Genomic DNA, 23,941 nt, shown 5'->3' on the forward strand with positions numbered 1-23,941 from the left:
GTTAGGAGCTTAACTAATTAGATAAATCTTCATAATCTTATTTATTTTATTTTATTTTATTTTATTTTATTTTTTTGGTTTTTGGGCCACACTCGGCGTTGTTCAGGGGTTACTCCTGGCTATCTGCTCAGAAATAGCTCCTGGCAGGCACGGGGGACCATATGGGACACCGGAATTCGAACCAACCACCTTTGGTCCTGGATCGGCTGCTTGCAAGGCAAAGGCCGCTGTGCTATCTCTCCGGGCCCCATAATCTTATTTTTTAACTCAAAATGAGTCTTACCATATTTCTTTACGGTTGTATTATGAATTATCAGTGTTGTGAAACTGAGGTAAATGTATTAATCTCTCTTATCAAGAGATTAATCACCCCTTTGAGATTAAAGTTAGAAACAAAAACTAGTTTGGCTAAATTGCAATGTTTCCCATATAAAAAATGAGTAAATACTATTTAAAACCAATGGGGAAATTATCACAAGAAGCATTGTTACTTTCACTGGCCTTTTAATTCTTTGTTAAGTTATTTATCATTACTATCTTTAACAAAATAAAATAAATAATACCAATAAAATTATTGTCAACATCGAAGATCACATACTGTACCTAAAATATATTTATAACAACTAGATTTTAGATAGATGATAAATCTAAAATTGCAATTTTGCAAGTATTTGTCCATCAATAGTTATTTTGAATACACTTCAATAATATTGTAGTGTATAATTGCTGTAATTTCAATCCTATAATACAGTACCTGTTTTCATAACAAGTTAAAATGGGTATATATGTATTCTCAGGAGAAGTACATTCCATCTTTTTACTTAATAGGTAAAAATTAATAATTGCCTTTTCACCAGTCTTATACTAGTCTACTCTGTCATATACATCTGTATTGCCACTATATTTATCAAAATATAGTATAAAATATCACTGAAAAAACTTCATTCTTAATCACTCTTTTTTAATTTGGAAACACACCAGAAGTTGCTCAGAGGTTATTCCTGGCTCTGCACTCAGAGTTCATTCCTGGCGATGCTTGTTGGACCATATGGGATGCCAAAGATGGAACTCAAGTCACCTGCATGCAAGACAAATGTCCTACACACTTTGATATTGCTCTGCCTCTCATTCTTTAATTTATGAAGTATTTCCAAGATATTTTATCATTAAAAGCAATAGGGTATCTCTTTCATGCTATCATGCATTATTAAAAAATATTTCTTATAAATAATATATTAAGATGAGGCTTCTTTTTCAAGAAAACATCCATTCTCTCACTTGAGATAAAATTAGAGAAAATTTTATCCCTAGGAACACAAAAATACAATACAAAAACCCCTTCCTTACACCTATATTCATTGCAGCTCTATTTACCATAGCAAGACTCTGGAAACAACCAAGATGCCCTTCAACAGACAAATGGCTAAAGAAACTGTGGTACATATACACAATGGAATATTATGCAGCTGTCAGGAGAGATGAAGTCATGAAATTTTCCTATACATGGATGTACATGGAATCTATTATGCTGAGTGAAATAAGTCAGAGAGAGAGAGAAAAACGCAGAATGGTCTCACTCATCTATGGGTTTTAAGAAAAATGAAAGACACCCTTGTAATAATAATTTTCAGACACAAAAGAGAAAAGAGTTGGAAGTTCCAGCTCACCTCAGGAAGCTCACCACAAAGAGTGATGAGTTTAGTTAGAGAAATAACTACATTTTGAACTGTCCTAATATTGAGAATGTACGAGGGAAATGTAGAGCCTGTTTAGGGTACAGGCAGGGGTTGGGTGGGGAGGAGGGAGATTTGGGACTTGGGTGATGGGAATGTTGCACTGGTGATGGGTGGTGTTCCTTTTATGACTGAAACCCAAACACAATCATGTATGTAATCAAGGTGTTTAAATAAAAAAAATATGCAAAAAAAAATTAGAGAAAATTTAATAGATCAGTTTTCATTAAAAAAAAACAAAAACAAAAACATTTTATTTGGAAAAAATGCTCTGTCAGCAACAGACACAGTTAGTGTCATATGTAGTAAATTTACCTAGTCATCCATTTGTTTCATAAAAAGTAAATATGTTAAGTAGAAAGTAATATCACATATAAAGTCTTAATATTCAGTCTTAAGTTTTACTCTAATTGAGAGGAGTTGATCTCAGAAACACTTTGTGCTGCTGGCTATCAGCAGTTTGTGGCATATTCCACTGGCCAGATATAATTATTATCTTAGCCTCCATATATTTATATTTATAACCCTGCAGTAGGTTTAGATAAATGAACAAAGAAAGTTTCAGGATAAAGAATGAAGAAATACCAATGCATAATTGAGTATAAAATATTTTTGAATATAGTGAATAATGTAGGTATTTAACTAGACAAGATAGAATAAGAATTATGGAAAATTCATCAGAGCCATAATACACAGGCTGACCTATCATGAGAATGTAATGTGTAAATATAAAGGCAAACATGACTGATTTCTTGCTATGTATAGATATTTATGCTGGTCATTCTTCTATACTATAACATTAACTAACCTCAGCAACAAAGTGAAATAGAAATTTTCTTTAATTAAACATAAAATAAATTTGGAGAACTTATGTATTTTGCATAAATGTACTTAATTACTATGTCTGTACAGAGAATAAAGCTCTGATCTTTTTTTATTTTTTTTTAATTTTTATTTTGATCATATTGGCTTATATATCTTTCACAGTAGTATTTTAGGTACATATTAACATTGAATCAAGGGAATACCCATCACCAAATTTGTCCTCCCCTCATCCCCGTTTCCTTCCTGCAACCATACTCCCCCCATAACCCCCGGACTGCAAGAGTAGGTGGTCCCCTCTTTGTCTAGCTTACTATTAGTGATCATATATCTGTCTGGTCCTGGTACCCTCCCTTGTTTCCCCCTCTATTTGAGAGGTGGAGCTCGATGATTCGAGTTATGTGGTATTGTTTGAAGGAAAGAAAAGCAATAGAATAGAGTAAAGAATAATAAAAAATTAAAAAATACAATAAATCAAATAAGCTGAAAATGGCAGAGTCCTTCTAGAGGCTTTCAACCTCAGTTTAAGCAAGGAAATGAAATAAGTAATTGAAACACCACATCAATACAGAAAGAAATATCAAATTAAATATCCAGTGAGCACTACAGCAATAAAGACAAGCACCACTCAATAGTCTTGGTTCTGAAATCAAACCATGCCAGAGTACAAAAAGAGAGAAAAAGATAAGATAAAATAAAATAAAATTGGAGGCATCAACTTCAATATCTACACCAAAATAAAGACATCAATAAAAATCGATCAAGCAATAAATTTATATGTGGAAAAATGATTATTTTGTGCTTTTTTTTCTTTTTCTCCCTGCATAGGCACAGTAACTATTGGGGATATTATAGAGGAAATTCCCTTGGCCTAGGAGATACAGGGTTTCTCCACCCCTAAAGTATACTGTCATGGGATTGACTACAGATTCCTTGCATGATCATTTACTCTTCCCTCGGTGCTTTTATGGTGTATAGAAAACTTCTGATTTGTCATGAATGGTAAAATTGGACCTCTGTATCTAGAGATCTTGGTGTCTGTATAGCTCAAGGAATGGAGCTTATGATGAAGTCTTTCTTTGAGGTTCTATCAGTTCTGCTTCTTCTGTGTCGTTTTAATCCATCTTCTGTAGTTGGTGGTGTTGGTCATTACATTGCTCCTATGATGGAGCCTGGAATAGAGTCTTTTGTTATGCTTCTGAAAGACCCGTTCAGTTGCAATTGTCTCAGTCATACCTCTGAAATTGGAGATCTTGTTTGTTGAACAGATCGTAGACCAAAAGCTAGGCTAGTGCTTTTTGTTGTTGTTGGTGGTGGTGGTGGTGGTGCTGGTGGTGGTGGTGGTGGTGGTCCCGGGATGCACACTGTCTAGTACTGGTTGTAACAACCAGTCATCTGTACATAGTGATCTTGGCTTTTGCACAGATCAAAGAGTGACATGTCTTCTGATTTTTTCTTATTGTTGGATGGTGAGGAAGGACAACTTGCTCTTGGATCATGTTGTTCCCATTTCTTTGTTTTCAGGTTATCAATTTAGAACTGGTGCATGTTGGTGTCAGAGCAGCATTATGGATGCCCTGGAGAGGATTTGGTTCCTGGAGCTGTTGTGGAGAACTCTGTCGTTTCTATATTTGGGATCCAGGAGTCAGGGCTGGACAGTCAGTGCTGAATTCCCTGGGGTATAAGTTGGTTCCACATGATGTATGTTCAGGGTAGGACATGCCCCTGTATTGTAAAAAAAAGTGTAAGTTCTTATCCCTAGTAGATATGAGCTTGTTTTTACATGTAAAATTTACCCTTTTTTTTTAAATATGCCTTTGCAGGAAGAAGTGATGTTACATTATATTGCTGGTGAACTTGGGGATGAAGTGAGAAGAAAACAGATACAGGACAAAAACTAAAAATATATATGCTCACACATATCTAAAAAATTCATTTTTCTTTAAAAAAAGATTAAATAAAAGACGTAATTAAAGGAATAAAATGGGGTTGGGAGAAATAGCATTGAGGCAGGGCATCTGTCCTTCCTGTAGAAGGATGGTGGCTCAAATCCCGGCAACCCATATAGTCCCCCATGCCTACCAGAGGCGATCTCTGAGCATAGAGCCAGGAGCACCCTCTGAATGCCGCCAGGTGTGGCCAAAAAGAAACAAAAACAAATCAAATAAAAAAACAAAAACCAAACTAAGAGAAAGAAAAAAGAAAACAAAAAAACAACAACAAAGAAATGAACAAGAAAAAAAAAAGAAAAAGGGAGAAAGTGACAGAGGAGATTACATTGGGGAAAAACAAGATAAGAGGTAGTGTTATATAGATCTATACTTATGATGAAAATAAAGGATTCCCATTGTCTTTTGAGATTTCCTTGTGGGGTGTGGGCTCCAGGCAGGGAGGTCTTGGGTAGAGTTCTTGCAGTGGGAGTCATTTTGGAGGTAGGTCCGGTATCAAGCCACAGACCACATTAGGGAGAGTTGATTAGGGGGGCCACACTGCATGAGTCAGTCGGAGTGTTGGTTGCATTTTCTTGCCGGGAACAATGTGTGAGTTTGAGAGAGAGTCTCATAACTTGGGTACTGGATCGTTGGGGTAGGAGGTCGGTCTTGATCGATTAAGAACTGAGGGTGAAGAGTTATAATGTGGTGGGGATATCGGAGATGGATTGAGGGGTGAAGGGATAGTCAGATTTCTGAAGTGGGGAGAGGGAATAGAGAGGGGTTATATAGAATATAGGTGTGGGTTGTTTGTGGTTTAGGTTTGTCTCTATTTTATTTTATTTTATTTTTATAATTATCTTTATTTAAACACAGTGATTACAAACATGATTATAGTTGTATGATTACAGTCATGTAAAGAACACCCCCCTTCACCAGAGCAACATTCCCACCACCAATTTCCCAGATCTCCCTCCTCCCCACCCCCCTACACCTGTACTTGGGACAGGCTTTCTACTTCCCTCATTAATTCACATTGTTATGATAGTTTTCAGTGTAGTCATCTCTCCATCTGCACTCATCACTCTATGTGATGAGCTTCATGTCATGAGCTGCACCTACCAGCCCTCATCTCTCTTGTCTCTGAGATACTGTTAAAAATGTCTTTCATTTTTTTTAAAGCCCATAGATGAGTGAAACCATTCTGCATCTTTCTCTCTACCTCTGACTTACTTCACTCAGCATAATAGATTCCATGTACATCCATGTATAGGAAAATTTCATGACTACATCTCTCCTGATGGCTGCATAGTATTCCATTGTGTATATGTACCACAGTTTCTTTAGCCACTCATCTGTTGAAGGGCATCTTGGTTGTTTCCAGAGTCTGGCTATTGTAAATAGCGCTGCAATGAATATAGGAGTAAGGAAGGGATTTTTGTATTGTATTTTTGTGTTCCTCGGGTATATTCCTAGGAGTAGTATAGCTGGATCATATGGAAGCTCAATTTCCAGTTTGTGAAGGAATCTCCATATTGCTTTCCATAAAGGTTGTAGTAGACGGCATTCCCAACAGCAGTAAAAAAGAGTTCCTTTCTTCTTTTTCACTTCTGGTGGGAATGCCGTCTAGTTTTTCTTCGAGTACTTCTATGTGTTTCTCCAACTCTGTGATTCAGCTCGTATGCCTTTCTGCAGTATCTGTTAATTCCTTTAATTCATTTTGTATGGAGTCTCTCATGTTCTGTATCAGATCTTTTTTAATTTGGCTAATTTGTTCATCCATGGATTTCTTGTACTCGGTGGCTAGCGATTCTCTCAAATCCTTTACCATGGCTTGCATTTCCTTTCTCATGGCTGCTCTTGGATCTGTGCGTTTTGGTGGACTTGGGAATTTACTAGGGCTTCTCTCTGTATCTCCAGCTGTTAGTGTCCTCCTCAGTCTACCCATGATTTTTTGCATTTATTGGTGTGGCTTGGAGAGCAGTGCCTTCCAATTTCAGCCTGCTTTTGCTCCCTGTAGTGTGGGGCTGGGTCCCTTCACTGGATTGCAGCTCTGGGTGGGACTGTTGGATGGGCTGGCTGAGATTTGGCCTCTAGCGTGCCTTCTAGTGGAGCCTGGTTAGTTGCTCCCCATCTCATTGCCAGCCAGTGCAGTACCACTCCTTACCACAATGGTGAAGGGCACTGTTGAGCCTGGCTCCCTTGTCCTTTTCCCCTGCCTGGAAGTCAGCGGGGCTCTGTCCAGTCCAGGCCTCTACCTGAAACCCCTTCTGTATGTAGTTCCTAGCCCATCCCAGCAGTGCCGGAGACCTTGGAGATGCACGTGGGGGAGGGACAAAGAGAGAGGAAGGTCCCCTACCGTCTGCCGAACCCAGAAACCTCAGGGACGCGACCGAGGGAGGGGCGGAGACAGCAGAAGTTCCCTTCTATCTCCAGATCTGACAGATCTTTATATGAAAAACAGAACTCAAGAAAATTAGGCTGACTGGCATTCTTATCCCAAATGCACCAGCAATATAATATGGCAACTTTTCTTTTTGCAAAGGCATACTAAAAATGTGGAAATTTTATGTATAGAAACAAGCTCTTATCTATTAGGGATAAGAACTCATACATTTTATAATACAGGAGCACCTCTCACCCAAACATGTGTCATGTGGATCCAACTTAGACTCCATGTAACCAGACAGCATCTGTCCAATCCTGAGCTCTAGATCCTAGACATAGAACCAACACAGCTCTCTGCAACAGCACTAGGAACCAAACTTTCCATGGAAAATTCCTAATACTGCTCTGGCACCAACTTGCGCCAGTTTTGATATGACATCTTGACAATGAGGAAACGGCAACAGCTTGATCTAAGATCAGGTTGTCCTATCTCATAACCAAACAGTAAGATGAAATCAGAAGACATGTCTCCTTTGATCTATGCAAAAACCAAGATTGCTAATTACAGAAGACTGACTTTGACAACCATGACTGGGCAGAATTTATCCTGGGACAAATAAGAAAGACCCTAGCCTAGGCTTTGGCCTAGGATTTTTACAATAACCAAAATCTCTAATTCCAGAGATCTGACTTTGATAACTGGGACTGAGCAGAACTTTGGAACAATAATGAAAGACTCTATCCAAGGCTTTGTCCTAGGATCTCTGCAAAAACCAAGACCACTAATTACAGAAGCCTTATTACAACAACAGTGATAGAACAGAACTTCTAGAACCATAAATAAAAACTATATGCTAGGCTTCATCCTATGACCTGTGCAAATACCAAGATCTCTAGTTACAGAGACCTGATTTTATCATCTACAATTGAGCAGAAAGTTTCCTGGCACCATAAAAAGACATTGAGGTGTTAAAATAAGTGTGTACTGAGCCTGTAGTTGTTCCCATGACAGTATGCTTCAAGGGTTGAGAAACTTTCTCTCTTAGGCCAAGGAAATTCCCTTTCTAATTTCCCAATACTTATTTTTCCTGTATAAAATAATAAATAAAAGCACAAAACCTTGCCACACCTGCCCTCCTTTTTTTTTCATTCTCATGGTTATTTGATTGTTGTATTTTTGTTGCAGTTGTGCTTTTTTGTAGTTGCTGGTTTCGGTTTTTGGGTCGCATATGGTGACTCCTGGCTAAGAGCTCAGAAATCACTCTTGGCTTGAGGGAACATATGGGACACCACAGGATCAAACCGCTGTCCATCCTATGTTAGCTGCATGCAAGGCAAATGCCCTACCACTTGAACCACAGCTCCAATGTTTTGTTATTTTTGTTTTGTTTTTATTTTATTTTATTACATCTTTCTTCTTTTTTCCCTTTCTTCTTTTGAATTGTTATTTATAACCTCTAGACAGACTCATCCCATTTTTTTTCTTTTTTTTTCCAAACAGAACCACATAACTTGAATCATCTTGTTCTGCCTCGTAAATTGAAGTGGGGGAAATGAATGGCACCAGCACCAAATAATCGTATAAATATTGAGTAAAAATTAAAAAATGATCATACTTAAACACCAAACCCAAAGTCAACAACAACAGGACTGATACTCAATCTAAAATAAGCTACACACAAGGGGACCAGTTACACTAGCACAGCAGTCTGGGGGGCAAAAGAGGGAACTATAGGATGCATGCTGAGAACAGGAGTGGAGAGAGGACAAGACTGGTAGTGAAAATGCCCCTGATTCATTGTCATTTTGCACCTTAAATATTAGTGTGAAAAATTTGTAATTCACTTTGTTCACAATAAAAATTAAAAGAAAAAAGAGGGGCCAAAGCAATGGCGCAAAGTGGTAAGGTGTCTGCCTTGCCAGCACTAGCCTAGAACGAACAGCAGTTCAATCCCCTGGGATCCCATATGATCCCCTCAAGCCAGGAACAATTTCTGAGTGAATAGCCAGGAATAACCCCCCTGAGTGTCACTGGGTGTGCCCCCCCAAAAAAGGAAGACCTTGGGGTTTGAATAAAAAAAGAAAATTAGGCTGAATAAAGTAGAAGAGCTTAAATAATCAAAAAAATATTTAGACCCGAAAAAAAAAAACACAAAACCTTTGAAACAAAAACTATTTAGGTCTTTTTTTAATGACCATAGCAATGGTTTCAAAAGAGAATCAAGAAAAGTATTAGCTATTAAATCAGGGTAAAGTGCTATAGACACATAATATTGATGAAACAACTGCATTTGGTATTAGATTGTGTGTAGTCAATATATATAAACATATATGTTACCCGCCCACATAAGGAAACATGCACCAGATGTGGCTTTTGCCTTCCTGGTGCAGTGTCTAATTTTCCTCCCAAGAATTATCTGCCGAAAGGCCCATTCAGATAAGTCAATTATTGACCCTTTGCATGGATTATTGGCTATAATTCTAACATGGCTGTGACATTAAATTTTCTCTTTACTATTATTTATTTGAATTTTGTCTCTTTTGCCACTACATAAATTCGGCCTTAGCTATCTTGCAGTCATTAAAGGAATTTCAGTACCAAAGCAAGCTGCTAGAAGTTCCCTGCTGGCTTAGCATATTTGCAACTTAAAGTCCAGCCAGCTCTCTCTTTCTGTAAGCATTCTCACTTCCAAAAGCCAAGTCAAAACATAGCATCTTCAAGACAATGGTCTTCTCTCCCTGCTTTTGAGCTTCAAAGCAGAATGATTTCTGTCTTGGGAACTCTCTCTGTCACTTTGAATACCTGCTTACAAACAGGTTTGGTCAGTGTAGAATTAGATGATTTCACTAGGTATAATTATTGTATCTCTTCCTTTAGTGTTATTCTCTTTCTATTACCAGATCATAGGAAGTGGGTCTTAGCCCCTAGCTAGAATACTATTTCCCTCAGGTTAAGAATATTTGTTATCAGGAGTAAACTAGGATTCCTACCATCCCTTAATTTACATCAGAAATGACACCTAGGGCCAGGAACTTCTTTGATGTGTAAGAATTTAATCTTCCTTTTATCCTCTAACTACAAACTGAAACCTATTCTATTCTAAGGTTACTAAATACCCTAAGCTATGTGTATTTGTTCTGAAATCAAACAATGTACATTGCATTCTTTTCATGTTATGACTGCCTCTCTTTTCCCTTTATATACTCCATTGCCTGTAGATTAAAATTTGTCGCACTCTTGCCAGAGATGTGTTGACCCCACACATATTGTGTGTGGTATCATTATTTCATATTTCATATTCGTCCAATTCATGTTCCCTCTTATTCCCACTGAGAATTTATCTGACCCACTAAGGTTTTGCTTAGGGACGCAAACACGTCTGCAACATATATATACACATGTATAATATGTAAGGTATCTTTTAAAATTATTTCTGTAATCATTGTGATTTACAAAGTTAATCATAGTTGTGTTTTAGACATACAGTATTTTAGAATAAATCCTACCACCAGTATCAACTGCCCTCCACAAATAATTATTTCGAGAGTTTATCTAATGCCACCCCACCACCCCAGACTGCCATCATAACATGCACTTTTTAAAGTTTGGTTTTAAAGTTTGGGTCTCATAATTTAATTATTGTTGACTAACTTAGATATTTAGTTTTGTCCTTTCTTCACAGCCTCAATACACCTCAGGTCTCTTAGACCCCGTCTCCCATCATTGCAGTCAATATATATTTTAAATACACAATATTATTTTCTCACCAACATCATTAAAGTTCTCAATTCCAGACAATTTTTTTCATCATAGATTCATTTAAAATTGTATCATTCTTTTTTGTTAGTGAATTATAAAATAGATTAGTACAACATTATTGACATTCTAGCATCATTTCTTCAGGTTGGTGTTTTCTGTTTAGGCCCTCAGTAAAGCCATCCAATACACATTAATTCTTCTAAAAGGTTAAATCATTAGGGGTCAAGTATGTAGCTCAACAATAGAGTAGTTGACTTGTATGGATGAAACCCTCATGTTGATCTCTCACACCATCAAACAGAAATAAATAAATAAATAAAAATATTTCAAGGATAGGTGTGTTAATAAAGGGTTAGTATGGATGCAAAACTCGAGTTAGGTCTCTGGCAGCATATAACTTCCCGAGTTCAGAAGATGTGGCTTTTTTAGATACCCCAGAATTACATCAGTGTGAACCCTATTGTTCCTGGCTCTGCAGAACCCTAGAAATCTTGCAATTTAAGCACAGGCCTCATGGCCTTCAACCACCAGCCTGGTGAGCCAATGTCACAAGTAGGCCCCAGATTTTCTTATGACTGTTTGAGTGACAGAAAAATAAATGATAACATGTTAATATTCAGCTCTTTGTAATTTTAATGAATGATAATACATTTTAAGTATCAAATCAGTTCCAAAACTATATACAGATATTTAATTGGAAAAAATGTCATTGTGATTTACAAAGTTGTGCATAGTAGAGTTTCAAGCATACACTACACATCAATCCCATCACAAGCACAAACTTCCCATCTCTGCTTCCCTCCCCCCTCCAGCCTGCCTTCTTCACAGGTACATTTTAATGTTTGTTTGTTTACTTTACATTTCATACTTACAATAGATTGGTTTTGTATTATAACTTGGAAGAAACTAGAGAAGGTCATGTTAAGTAAACTGAGTCAGAATAAGGACAAATATTTAGTGACCTGACTTATTTCTGATATATAGACCAACTTAACAAGAGAATTTTATGCATCAAAGGAATACAAACTTTTGACCCTAGATTGTAGAAATAACACAAAGAAGGTGATAAAGTAAATGGGAAGTAAAAAGCGATGGGCAGGAAATAACAAAGGCAGGGATAAAGGCCCTCAGAAGTTAGGGGTGGAGAGGTGTGATAAAATTATAATGACTGGTTTTGATTATTATATTAAAATGTAAATATTATTATTTTAACTTTGCTAGAAATTTGCCAAATTCAAAAAATATAAAATTATCAGTCACTTATAATAACTGTATATGAACATAACAATCTGGGTCAGAGTGATAGCACAGCTAGTAGGGCACTAGCCTTTCCTGCAGCTGACCTGGGTTAGATCCCCAGCATCCCATATGGTCCCCTGAGCCTGCCAGGAATGATTGCTGAGCACAGATCCAAGAGTAGTCCCTGAGCATCAACAGGTGTAGCCCAAAAAACAAAAGCAAACAAAAAAATCAAATATAACAAAGATGACTCACTGTCTTTGAATTAGCTATGAAGTGATCACATAAGCTTATTTTCATAATTTTTTACTTCCTTCCTCTTTTCCATTTTTCTTTCTATTTTGTTTCTTTTAGAAGTGAGGGGGTTAGCAAAAGCAAATAAAAATGCTCAATCTAGTTTTATTTACTAGAAAATTATATTTTTATATTATTATAGACACATTCTCTATGAATCGATATTGAAAATAACAATGACAATTAAATATTAGACAAACTATCAGTATAAGTATCTATAAGTAGCTAAAACTTATCTATGCAAATCAAATATTGAACAATTACATTTTAAAATAGTCACAAAACTTTAATTAACGAAATCAACATTGGGTTATCAATTTATATTTTCCTAACACATTTATAAATAAATATGACATCCATGCTTATTTAAGCTTTACATTTGTAGCATGGGATGTATAGATAAGCTTCACATTCCCTTGGTCCTGAGAAATTGAAACAAAATACTTTCAGAGTAGGTTTCTAGATATTTTTGTGAAGTCTAACACTATGAGTTTCTTGTTGACTAACTTATTAAAAAAATTATTGTTTTACAGATCAGACTTACACAAAGGCAATGACATTCATTTACCTAAAAAGGTTTAAATAAACTTATAAAGTTTTAACATTTGATGTAAAGTGTTAATTTTGAGTAATGATTATTTTAAGCTATGCCTTTTATATTGAAATGCTTGTTTCATTAAAAATATAAAACATTGATATGATTTACCACAATCAGAGAAACTTCTCCAGTAACAAACTATAGAAATGATTCCTGAAAAGTATAGTCTTGATGATATGATTTATCAGAAAAAAATAATTCAAGTCTACATAGAGAGATTTTAGATATTAAACATCTGTGTAGCATACCAGGTTCAATCTCTAGTGAATTAATGTTACTGAAGATTCTCATAATTCAAATACATATTGTTTAAGTTTATAAAAACTCTTAAAATAAACTTGTTTTTCCAATACTCTCCAGAACTACATACATCTCACAAATATAAATCATATATATACTCACACACAAGATTTTTCTTTCTCTTTCTCTTTCTCTCTTTCTTCTCTTTCTTTCTTCCTTCTTTTCTTTTTTCTTCTTCTTTCTTTCTTTCTTTCTTTCTTTCTTTCTCTCTCTCTCTCTCTCTCTCTCTTTCTTTCTTTCTTTCTTTCTTTCTTTCTTTCTTTCTTTCTTTCTTTCTTTCTTTCTTTCTTTCTTTCTTTCTTTCTCTCTTTCTCTCTTTCTTTCTTTTATTCTTTCTTTTCTGTACCAGAACTGGCTCTGCACTCAGGGATCACTTTAGTGGGCTTAGGGAACTTTCGAGGTGCTGGGAATAGAGCCCATGTTAGCTGTATACAAGGCAAGGCCTCTACCCCATATAACCACTTAGGTCAATAAATATGTAGTATGTATACAAGATTGTGCATTAATGTGTAGGTAGGATAACTCATGCAGCAAATAAAGGAGAAGATTCAGTGGGGTGTGTGACTTCTTTGAGAGCTAGAAATTAGCAGCTAAAGAATGCTGACCTTTAGAGCATCAACAAACTTGTTCTGCTATATCACAATGAATAAAATGTTTTATACTATAGATGTTGTCTCTTTCAACATATTCCATATAAACACATTGAACATATTCATTATACTAAGCTATAGAAGATACCAAATGATAGATCTCCATTTTTGTGTGATAATTGATGACTTGCCATAAAATTTCTAGGGGAATAGATGTCTATAGAAATAATTTCTGACTTATAATATGTTTTTCTGACAATATGTTTTTGCCTGAATAACAGAATTGAGTAAAAAGTAATATCTAAAATGTATATAACTTAGGGGCTGCAGCAATTGCACAGTGGTAAGGCATTTGCCTTGCACAAACTGATCTAGGATGGACTGTGATTCAATCCCCTGGTTCCCATATGGTCCCCCAAGCCAGGAGCAATTTCTGAGGGCACAGCCAAGAGTAACCCCTGAGTGTAACTGGGGGTGGCCCAAAAACCAATATATACATAAAAAATAACTTAAATGTTCAAAAACTTAATTTCTAATGGCCATTTTTAATTACAATAATAATCACCTTTTACTTACTCATAATTTTTAGATATATGTATAATTTGATTTTAAAAAAAGGAAGAAATTCCAAAATCAAACCGCAGTCAAGCAAATTCAATATGATCTAATGGCATCAGTAATTACATTAGAACAAACAACCAGTAAGTACTATTAATACAAAAATATCTAATAAGTGTTTTAATTCCTTTCAAGATAAAGCTTTAGCTAGGAGCTCTCCCCTCTTCATACATCTCTTTTCAAAACAATATGCAATTAAATAAATTCTAGACATATTCCAAGTAATGTTCTGATCCTATGTATATTCTTTAATTTTTCTAATTGTGACTCTAATTTATTTTTTGAGCTCTTGAATATATTCAGGATAAGCAAAAGTCAACAATACACATCACAACCAACAAAACTTAGACCACAAAGTCCAATCCTACCATTCACACACTCTTGCCCAATAACTGTAGAGGATGTTCAGTAGTGTGTCTAATATTGTGCCAAATTTCTTGCATCCTTTTCTAGTAACACATCAATATAGCAAGAGATACAGTTTACTTTAACAGGAGATGGATGGCTTAGCATAAAGTACTTATTTCTTTTAAAAATGGGTGATGTTCAGAAGAAAATATTTGGTTTTGTTTGTGCACCTATTTTTTTTTTTTTTTTTGAGGACGAGGTAGGTATCAGTAAGAGGCAGGTAGGCATTAAGTTGGCTTACAAAAACCTTATCTCAGGATAGCTAATGACATTTGCCAAGAAATAAGGCATGACAGTAAATTCCATGTCTCTGACTTACCTTTAGAAGGATAAATTGGAGTTCTATATTCCAATGTTTGAATCTCCAAAGGGATCAGGCAAAGGTAACTTTTGTCTTTCGGCAGCTTCAGTCACACACAGGGAAGCCTGCCCCCTCTATCACTAAGATGGTAACTGCAGCCATGTTCAAAACCCACAAGCTTTCTTCCTGGAACGTATTCCCTGCGTTCATTTTATGCTCTGCTGACCTCGGGAGTCTGTGCTAATAAATTAACTACCGAAATGACAGTGCCACAGTATGATGTAACTCCCTTAAAGATATGATTATTCTATGTGGCAAATTTGTTTCCACATTCCTCAATTTAGCAAAAAACATCAAGTTTTGTTAGAAGCACATTGTAAATCTACTGGGAAAGAATCCATCTCAATGACACGTTCCTCCTCACCAGATTAATATATTGATGTATATAAAGTACTGTGTCCCCAAAAGATACAGGTGCCTTTCTTCCCTCTATATTAATTCACTGGGACCCTGTATATTAATTCAGTGGGGACCAGTGATGAATGACAGTTAAGACATTTTGCCATAGGTCAGAGCTGCTACTCACAGCCAATGCGAAACAAGTCTATCGATTGAACAACAAATACCATCTTAACTGAGTCAGGATTTAAGGGTTAAAACTAAGATGTAAGTGTGATATAGATTAGAGCTATTTCAAAATTAGTTAATGGTGACCTATGTGTTTTAATGGAAAAGAACTTACAGTTTTTCAAATAGGAAAACTAGTTCCACAGTCATAATTAACACCACATTAAGAAAATGTCAGATATGGCTATAAATTTGTATATCTGCCTTGCCCAGTAAACCTTTTTTTTAAATTAAAACAAAATACTCATCAAGGTCACTGTAAGCAGTTTAAAGAAAGGCTTAAGAAATTAAAGGCAGATTTAGTAAACACTTGAAAGTACTAGTTTTTTTTTTTTAATTATTGATTCCTGTAGCATTTTGGATTTCTATGACAAGTGTATTTTGTGGAACAGAAAAGTCTGAATGCTAATGAAACTCGGCTCTAAGATAAAGCTGCTTCTTTTCCCAGTCTGATTCAGCTGGTTTGAGCAAGTACGTATAAGCTTTAAAAGACTGAAAATACTCTGGTAAGTAAAATTGTGTATATTCTTTTAATAAATTCTTACAAGTGTAAAATACTACACTTGTAAGGTACATGGAGGCTACATGGAGAAATTCACACATGTGTATATTCCTATATGTGATTTAGCAAGTTAAAACTATATAAAGTATAATAGAAGTGGATAAACCATCTCTACTTTTAACTTTTTTATTCTTGCATTCTATATAACACACATATTTGATAATAAACTTACAGTACATCTATAAAAGGGGTAATCCTTATGCAAAGCACTGCAAAATTGGGTTTGGGGAAAAAAGAAGGCATGCATAAATTAAAAGATAAGTGTCAGATGAATAATAAAAGTATCCAAGTAAGAATTCACTGTAATTATGTAACCCAAACATATACATCATTTAAATGTCCCTGCCAGAGATGGAATATATCAAGTCATTTTTTTTTACACAAGAGATTTCTTGAAATTGCAATCCAGAATAAATCTTTTCTATTCAAGTGATCGTTTCTAGCCTTAATCTCTAAGGAAACTAACAACAGCCTGCTGAAATCTGGTCGAATTTGGTGCTGAAAGAGTCACTTAAGTTGCCCGTCAGCAAAATGGTAACCATGCTTATTAGCACCTACCTGCTAAGTAAGAACCGGGATTAGAAGTCCTTAGTTTCTGGAAATGTGGGTTCGGAGTAGAGCGAGCGAGCGAGCGAGCTCGGTGCCTCTTCTCTTCTCCTCTCGGGAAGGCAGCTCGAGCCAACGCAATCGCAATCTCCCGCACCTCCCTTGCACGATGCTCCTGTTCAGAACGGTGGGCCTGGGAGCACCGCCACTCGGGCTGCAGCCCCCATGGCTGCTCGGGGGACTTGCGCAGCGCCCCTTCTTCGCAGCCCTCCAGCCCCGGACAAGAATCGGAAGCGGCAGCCTGCGGAGCGGGATCCGCAGAGGAAAAGTCCTGGGGACCGTCTCGGCGGCGGCAGGTGGATTCGGGGGCCACTTTTCTCTTAGAAAGCAAGAGGGAGTGCCGAGCACGAGGCGCCGCCTTGCAGCTGCGGGGAGCGGGGAGCGCGGGCGACCGGGGCGCCCGCAAGGACGGCGGCGCGCTCGACGGGGGCGGCGACCTCCCGCCCGGGGCCGCTGTCCATGCCCTCGGTGCTGAATCCGGGGAGCCCGCGCCCCGCGGCCCGGGACGCCGCCCGCCCGCCCTCCGTCTCTCCGGGAGCTGCTGCGGCTTCCTGCTCGTCCCGCCCGCCGCTCCTTCCCTCCTTCTCCTTCCGAGCGCCGCCCCGGGTTCCGCAGACGAGACTTCGCCGCGGGCGGCTTTGGCAGACGGAGCCCGGCTACGAGGGGAGGCGGCGTGGGAAGTGGGGTGCCCGGACTTGCCGTGGCCCCGAGTGACTTTCCTGACGCTGAGAAGGGAAGAACCTGCAGGCACGCGCGCGCGAGCACTGGGGGGGGGGGAGAAAGAGGGGAGGAGAACGAGGGCGGAGAGACAGGAGAGGGGGAAAGGAGAGAGAGAGAGAGAGAGAGAGAGAGAGAGAGAGAGAGAGAGAGAGAGAGAGAGAGAGAGAGAGAGAGAGAGACGGGGGAGGGAGAGAGAGACAGGGGAGGGAGAGAGAAGGAGCCAGGGGAGAGAGAAGGAGCCAGGGGAGAGAGGGGAGGAGAGAGGGGCAGAGGAGAGAGAATGTGGGAGAGGAGAGAGGGTGAGAGGTGAAGAGAGCGGGAGAGGAAGGGGATAGAGAGAGGAGAGGGGGAGAGAGGAGAGGGAGAGAGAGGAGAGGAGAGAGAGTGGAGGAGAGGGGAAGAGAGAGGGGAGAAAGTGAAGGGAGAGAGAAGAGGGAGAGAGGAGGGGAGAGGGGGGATGGGGAGAGGCGAGAGAGTGAAGGAGAGGGGGAGAGGAGAATGTGAGAAAGGAGAAAGGAGGAAAAGGGGAAGAGAGAGGGGAGAGGGAGGGGATAGAGAAGAGAGGGGGAGAGAGGGAGAGAGAGGAGAGGAGAGAAAGTGGGGGAGAGAGTGAAGGGATAGAGAGGAGGAGAGAGAGGAGGAGAGAGTGGAGGGAGGAAGAGGAGAGGGGGAGAGAGTGAGGGGGAGAGAGGAGAAAGAAGAGAAGGGGAGAGAGGAGAGAGGAGGAGAGGAGAGTGGGGGAGAGGAAAGAGGGGGAGAGAAGAGAGGAGAGGAGAGAGAGAGATGGGAGAGAGAAAGAGGGGGAGAGAGAAGAGAGAGGGGGGAGAGAGAAAGGAGAGAGGAGAGAGTGGGGAGAGAGAGCAAGGGGAGAGAGATGAGGGGAAGATGAAAGAGAAGAGATGGGGTACAGAATGGAGATAGAGAGGAGTAGGGGAGAGAGGTGAGGGAAAGAGAGGAGACTGGGGAGAGAAACTGGGGAGAGAGAGGAAAGTGGGGTAGAGAGAAGAGAATTGGGGGAGAGGGGAGAGATGAGAGAGGGGGGAAGTGGAGAAGGCAAAAAGGGGAAAGGGGAGATGGGGAGAGAGTGGGGATAGAGGTAGAGGAGGAGAGAGGAGAGAGACTGGGGAGAGGGAGAGAGAAAAGTGGGGTAGAGAGAAGAGAATTGGGAGAGGAGAGAGACGGGGAAAGGGGAGAGAAAGGGGAGAGGGGAAAGTAAGGTAGAGAGAAGAAAGATGGGGGGAGAGAGGAGAGGGAGAGAGGGAAGAGAGAGGAAAGTGGGGGGGGGCGAAGAGGGGAGACTGGAGAGAGAGGGAGAGAGAGCGCGCTCTAAGGCAGGCAGGGCTCTGTCTGTAATCCCAGGAGACCAAACAGCCCCGCATCTCGCGTCTGTGTCGGGCTGTGCAGAAGCAGAAGCCCCCCTGGAACCCCACACCTCAGTCTCAGCCTCCCTTAACTGGAAAGGGGTTTGTGACTCGGGTAGGGTTGTGACTCCGAGGGGCTAAAGCGACCCAGGAGGCGAGATGCTCCAGTCCTGCCGCCTCGAGAGCTAAGCGGACCGGGCTGGAAGCAGCCGACCTCGCGGCCTCGAGCGCCTCAGGGCTCTGGGACCTCGCAGAGGGCGCGCGTGGGCCAGAGAGGCCGGGGATGGGGGTTAGAGGAGCTGGAAACAGCTGCTTGCGCATGCGCGCGCCCCACACGCGCATGCGCACACCGGGGCGCCGCGAACCGGCGGGCTGGCGGGCCAGCTTGGCACGAACAATGACCTCCATGCTGCCCGGGCCGGCCCCAGCGCCACAGAGTCAGATCCCCGTGGAGGCCGGCGGTGGCCCCAAGACCGGGGGGCTGCTAGGGGAGATGGAACAAGCGGGCCCGGATCCCTCCTAAAGGTTCACTCTCGGGTGCTCCGCGTCGTCGAAGAAGAAGCAGGGCGCCTCGGAAGTGTGGGCACGCCTCCCTTCCAAGCTTGGGACTAGGCACTAGGAAGGTCGGGGCGCCCCGGGCAGGTGAGGGGCTCTGGGGGAGATTCTGCCTCCTCTGCGGGCCACTCTGGGGCGCTGCAAAGGAGGGAAAGCCTCTGGGTGGGAGGCAGGCAATCACCACAAGGACTTTTGTTTTTTTGTACATTTTACACTGCCTTTCTCTATTTGCATTATTTATTACTTTATCTCATTTTATCCACCACCAAGATGACCACCTACTCAGGATTAACTTTGAGGCAGACTGTTTCTTTGAGTTTTTTTTCCTAATATATTTAAACACCTGGATTACAAATCTGATTGTGATTGGGTTTCAGTCATGCAAAGAACACCCTCTTTCACCAGTGCAACATTCCCATCACCATGTCACAAATCTCCCTCCTCCCCACCCCACCCCTGCCTGTACTCTAGACAGGCTTTCTACTTCCCTCATTCATTCACATTGTTATGATAGTTGTCAATAGAGTTATTTCTCTAACTGCACTCACCACTCTTTGTGGTGAGCTTCATGTAGTGAGCTGGAACTTCCAGCCCTCCTCTCTTTTGTCTCGAAAATTATTGCAAGAATGTCTTTCATTTTTCTTAAAACCCATAGATGAGTGAGACCATTCTGCATTTCTCTCTCTCTCTCTCTCTCTCTCTCTCTCTCTGTGTGTGTGTGTGTGTGTGTGTGTGTGTGTGTGTCTCTCTCTCTCTCTGTCTCTGCTTATTTCACTCAGCATAATAGATTCCATGTACATGCATGAATAGGAAAATTTCATGACTTCATTTATCTCTCCTGACAGCTGCTTAGTATTCCGTTGTGTATATGTACCCCAGTTTCTTTAGCCATTCATCTGTTGAAGGGCATCTTGGTTGTTTCCAGAATTTAGCTATTGTAATTGGCTCTGCAATGAATATAGGTGTGAGGAAGGGTTTTTTTATTGTATTTTTGTGTTCCTAGGATATATCTCTAGGAGTGGTGTAGCTGGATTGTACAGGAGCTCAATTTCCAGTTTTTAGAGTAATCTCCATATTATTTTCCATAAAGGTTGAACTAGAAGGTATTCCCAGCAGCAGTCAATGAGTTCCTTTCTCTCCACATCCCTACCAGCACTGCTTGTTCTCATTAATTGTGATGTGCACCAATTTCTGTGGCGTGAGATGGTATGAGGCAGAACATAAGATCCCTACACAAGTGTCTACTTTTCTCCGCAAATGTCCCCCTCCCATTTGCTACCCACCTGCTAGTCTACTTCTACCTGAGACACTTTATTTTTAATATCAAATTTGCACTGTGGTTTACAGTTCCTGTTGCTGATAGGACAGCTGATAGTGAAATGTCATAACATTTGCCATCCTTCATATCTCAACAATCTTTGTATATGATCCTACATCAAAGAGCTGATCCCTGCATGTCTTCTCCACCAGTGCTCTTCAGAGGCATGCTTCCTATTGAGCACCACTTTTTATGCTCTTTGTTTCCATTGTCTTTGGATATTCATTCTTCCACCATTGATTTTTCTATACCAAATATAAGAGATAATATTTTAAGTCAGTTTTTCTCCCAATTAACTTCACTCAGCATGATATTTTCCTAGCTCCTCATGTAGCAACAAATTGTATAACTTTATCTGTTCCTATAGCCAAGTCATATCCTATTGTGTGTGTATATGTATATGTATATATATAATATATATACATACCATACTTTATTTAGTCATATGTTCTTTGACACATAAGTTGTTGCCATATGTTGGCTATTTAGATAGTGGTACAAGTAACATACAGATGCGATGTCTTTCCTCCATTTTGTTTTGGGTCCTCTTGAGTACATTTCAAAAAATGGACAAGCTGGATCAAATAGAAGCTCAGTTTCTAGATAGTTTGTTTTGGTGACCACACTTAGCACTGTTGGGGGCTTACTCCTGACTCTGCACCCAGGGAACATTCTTGTTAGATACTGGGAGACCAGATGGGGCTCCAGGATTATAACCTGGGTTGGCTTCATGAAAGGCAAAATTTCTATTCACTGCACTATTTCTCTAGACTCATAAATATCTATTTGGGGGGGGGGTGGGCGTTTTGGATCATAGTGGCAGCGCTCAGGGTTTACTCCTGGCTCTATGCTCAGAAACCACTCCTGGCAGACTCAGGGGACCATATGGGATGCTGGGATTCGAACCACCGACCTTCTGTATGCAAGGCTAATGCCTTACCTCCATGCTATCTCTATCTCTCCGGCCCCTAAATCCCTATATTTTTTTTTTTGTGGTTTTTGGGTCACACCCGGCAGTGCTCAGGGGTTACTCCTGGCTCCATGCTCAGAAATTGCTCCTGGCAGGCACAGGGGACCATATGGGACGCCGGGATTCGAACCGATGACCTTCTGCATGAAAGGCAAACACCTTACCTCCATGCTATCTCTCCGGCCCCTAAATCCCTATATTTTAAAAGGAATCTTCATATTATTTTCCTGAAAAGTTGGTCTAATCTACAGTCCAACCAGCACTGAATGAGAGAGTCCCTTTCTTCCCATATCCATGACAGCATTCATTGTTCTTGTGTTTTTGATATGTCCCAATTTCTGTTGACATCTCAATTGTTGTTTTTATTTGCATCTCCCTAATAATTAGCAATAAATGACTTTATTTGATTTTTGTGGGGGACCACATCTGGTGGTTCTCAGCGGTAACTCTGGCTCTGTACTCAGAAATTACTCCTGGCAATTATTCAGGGGACTATATGGAATGCTAGAGATCAAACCTGAGTCAACTGCATGCAAGGCAAATGCCCTATATGCTGTGCTATCACTGATCCCTACAGAGCACTTTTTTTTGTTTTTGTTTTTGTTTGTTTTTTTTTTGTTTTTTGTTTTTTGTTTTTTTGGTTTTTGGGTCACACCCACAAACGCCTAGGGTGTGCTATGCACTCAGAAATTGCTCCTGGCTTAGGGAACCATATGGGACACCAGGGAATTGAAATGTGTCCTAAGCTAGAGCGCAAGGCTGATGCCTTATGCCCTGCGCCACCATTCCGGCCCCAGCAGAGCACTTTTTAATGTGCATTTTGGCCATTTGTATTGCTTCTTTGAAGAAACTGCTTCTCCCAACTTTTGATGTTTTTCCTCTTGTTAAGGTCTATCAGTGCTTTGATTATATTTGATCTTAATGCCTTATCAAATGAATGTTGAGTAAACAAATTCTCCTGATCCAAAGTGTGTCTTTGTATTCTGATCATTATTTCCTTTGAGGCACAGAAGATTTTTAATTTAATGTAGTCCTATTTATTTTTATTTCCACTTGCTGGCTAGTGGTGTTTCATCCTTGAAGATATCTTTAGATATAATGTCATGGATAGATCTGCCTATGTTTTTCTCTTATACCTTATGGACTCAGTTCTGATATCAAGATTTTTATATTAAATAATTTTTTAACACACAGTTACAGAATTGTATATGATTGAGTTTCAATAAAACAGGATACACAATCCTTCACAAGTACAGGTTGATTGTCACCAATGTCCCCACTTTCCTTCCTTTTCTATCCCCCTGTCTGCCTCTGGGCAGACATTTCAGTTCTCACTCATTCTCTCGAGATATCTCTCACTCACTCTCTCTTCCTTTTTTAATTAATGAAGGGGAATCATGCATATCATAGCATCCCATTATCGTCCATAGTGATCAGTTCCACTATTACCCTAAACTGCAATGCTGGCTCTTGGTTGCAGTTTTCTGCTATGGACTGGTCCTTCTGAGCCTCATCTCTAATTACTACCATACTATCTTTTATTTTTCTTATATCCCACAAATGAACGAGATTGTTCTATGTCTATTGCTGCCATTGATATAAAGATCTTGGGTTCATTTTTACTTTACTTTTGTGCATGGCATTAGAAAGAGGTTTGTGTTTAATTTTTAGCTAATGGCTTTCCATTTTTCCCAACACTACTTGTTGAAGAGGATTTCCTTTTTCCACTTTATTTTTTCTTCTTCTTCTTCATCAGAGATTATATTCCTGAGAGTCTGTCTCAGGATTTTCAATTCTATTACAGTGATCTGAGGGTGTCTTTTTTTTTTTGTGGTGGTTTTTCGGCCATACCCGGCAGTGCTCAGGGGTTATTCCTGGCTCTAGGCTCAGAAATTGCTCCTGGCAGGCACGGGGGGGGGGGGGGGGGAACCATATGGGACGCTGGGATTTGAACCGATGACCTCCTGCATGAAAGGCAAAGGCCTTACCTCCATACTATCTCTCCGGCCCCTGAGGGTGTCTTTATTCCACTTTGTAGGTACAGTTCAAATTTGAGGAAAATAGTGCTTTTCATCTTCTTTTACCCAAGGATAGCTTTTAATATTTAGGGGGAATAGGTTTTCATATGAATTTCAGGAGGGGTTGATCTATTTATTTGAAAAAAAGGCCATTGGTATTCTTATAAAAGGACCTCACTGAATCTATGTAATGCTTTGGAGAATATTGCCATTTTTATTATA

The 23,941-nt window shown here is 39.8% G+C and overlaps 1 protein-coding gene and 1 pseudogene across 1 annotated transcript in view; both read right to left on the minus strand.

The window, feature by feature from the left end:
• The window catches only part of SNTG1 (syntrophin gamma 1), a 422,721-nt gene extending 405,718 nt beyond the window's left edge, over window positions 1-17,003 (minus strand). The window contains exon 1 of the mRNA XM_049775722.1: window positions 16,730-17,003. The gene's annotated coding sequence lies outside the window, so the exon portion shown is untranslated. The remainder of the gene's footprint in view (window positions 1-16,729) is intronic.
• Window positions 12,857-12,935, minus strand: LOC126012811 (uncharacterized; annotated as a pseudogene).
• Window positions 17,004-23,941: the final 6,938 nt, after the last annotated feature.

The sequence above is a fragment of the Suncus etruscus genome, chromosome 6 (genome assembly GCF_024139225.1).
Source record: "Suncus etruscus isolate mSunEtr1 chromosome 6, mSunEtr1.pri.cur, whole genome shotgun sequence".
NCBI classification, from domain to species: Eukaryota; Metazoa; Chordata; class Mammalia; order Eulipotyphla; family Soricidae; genus Suncus; species Suncus etruscus.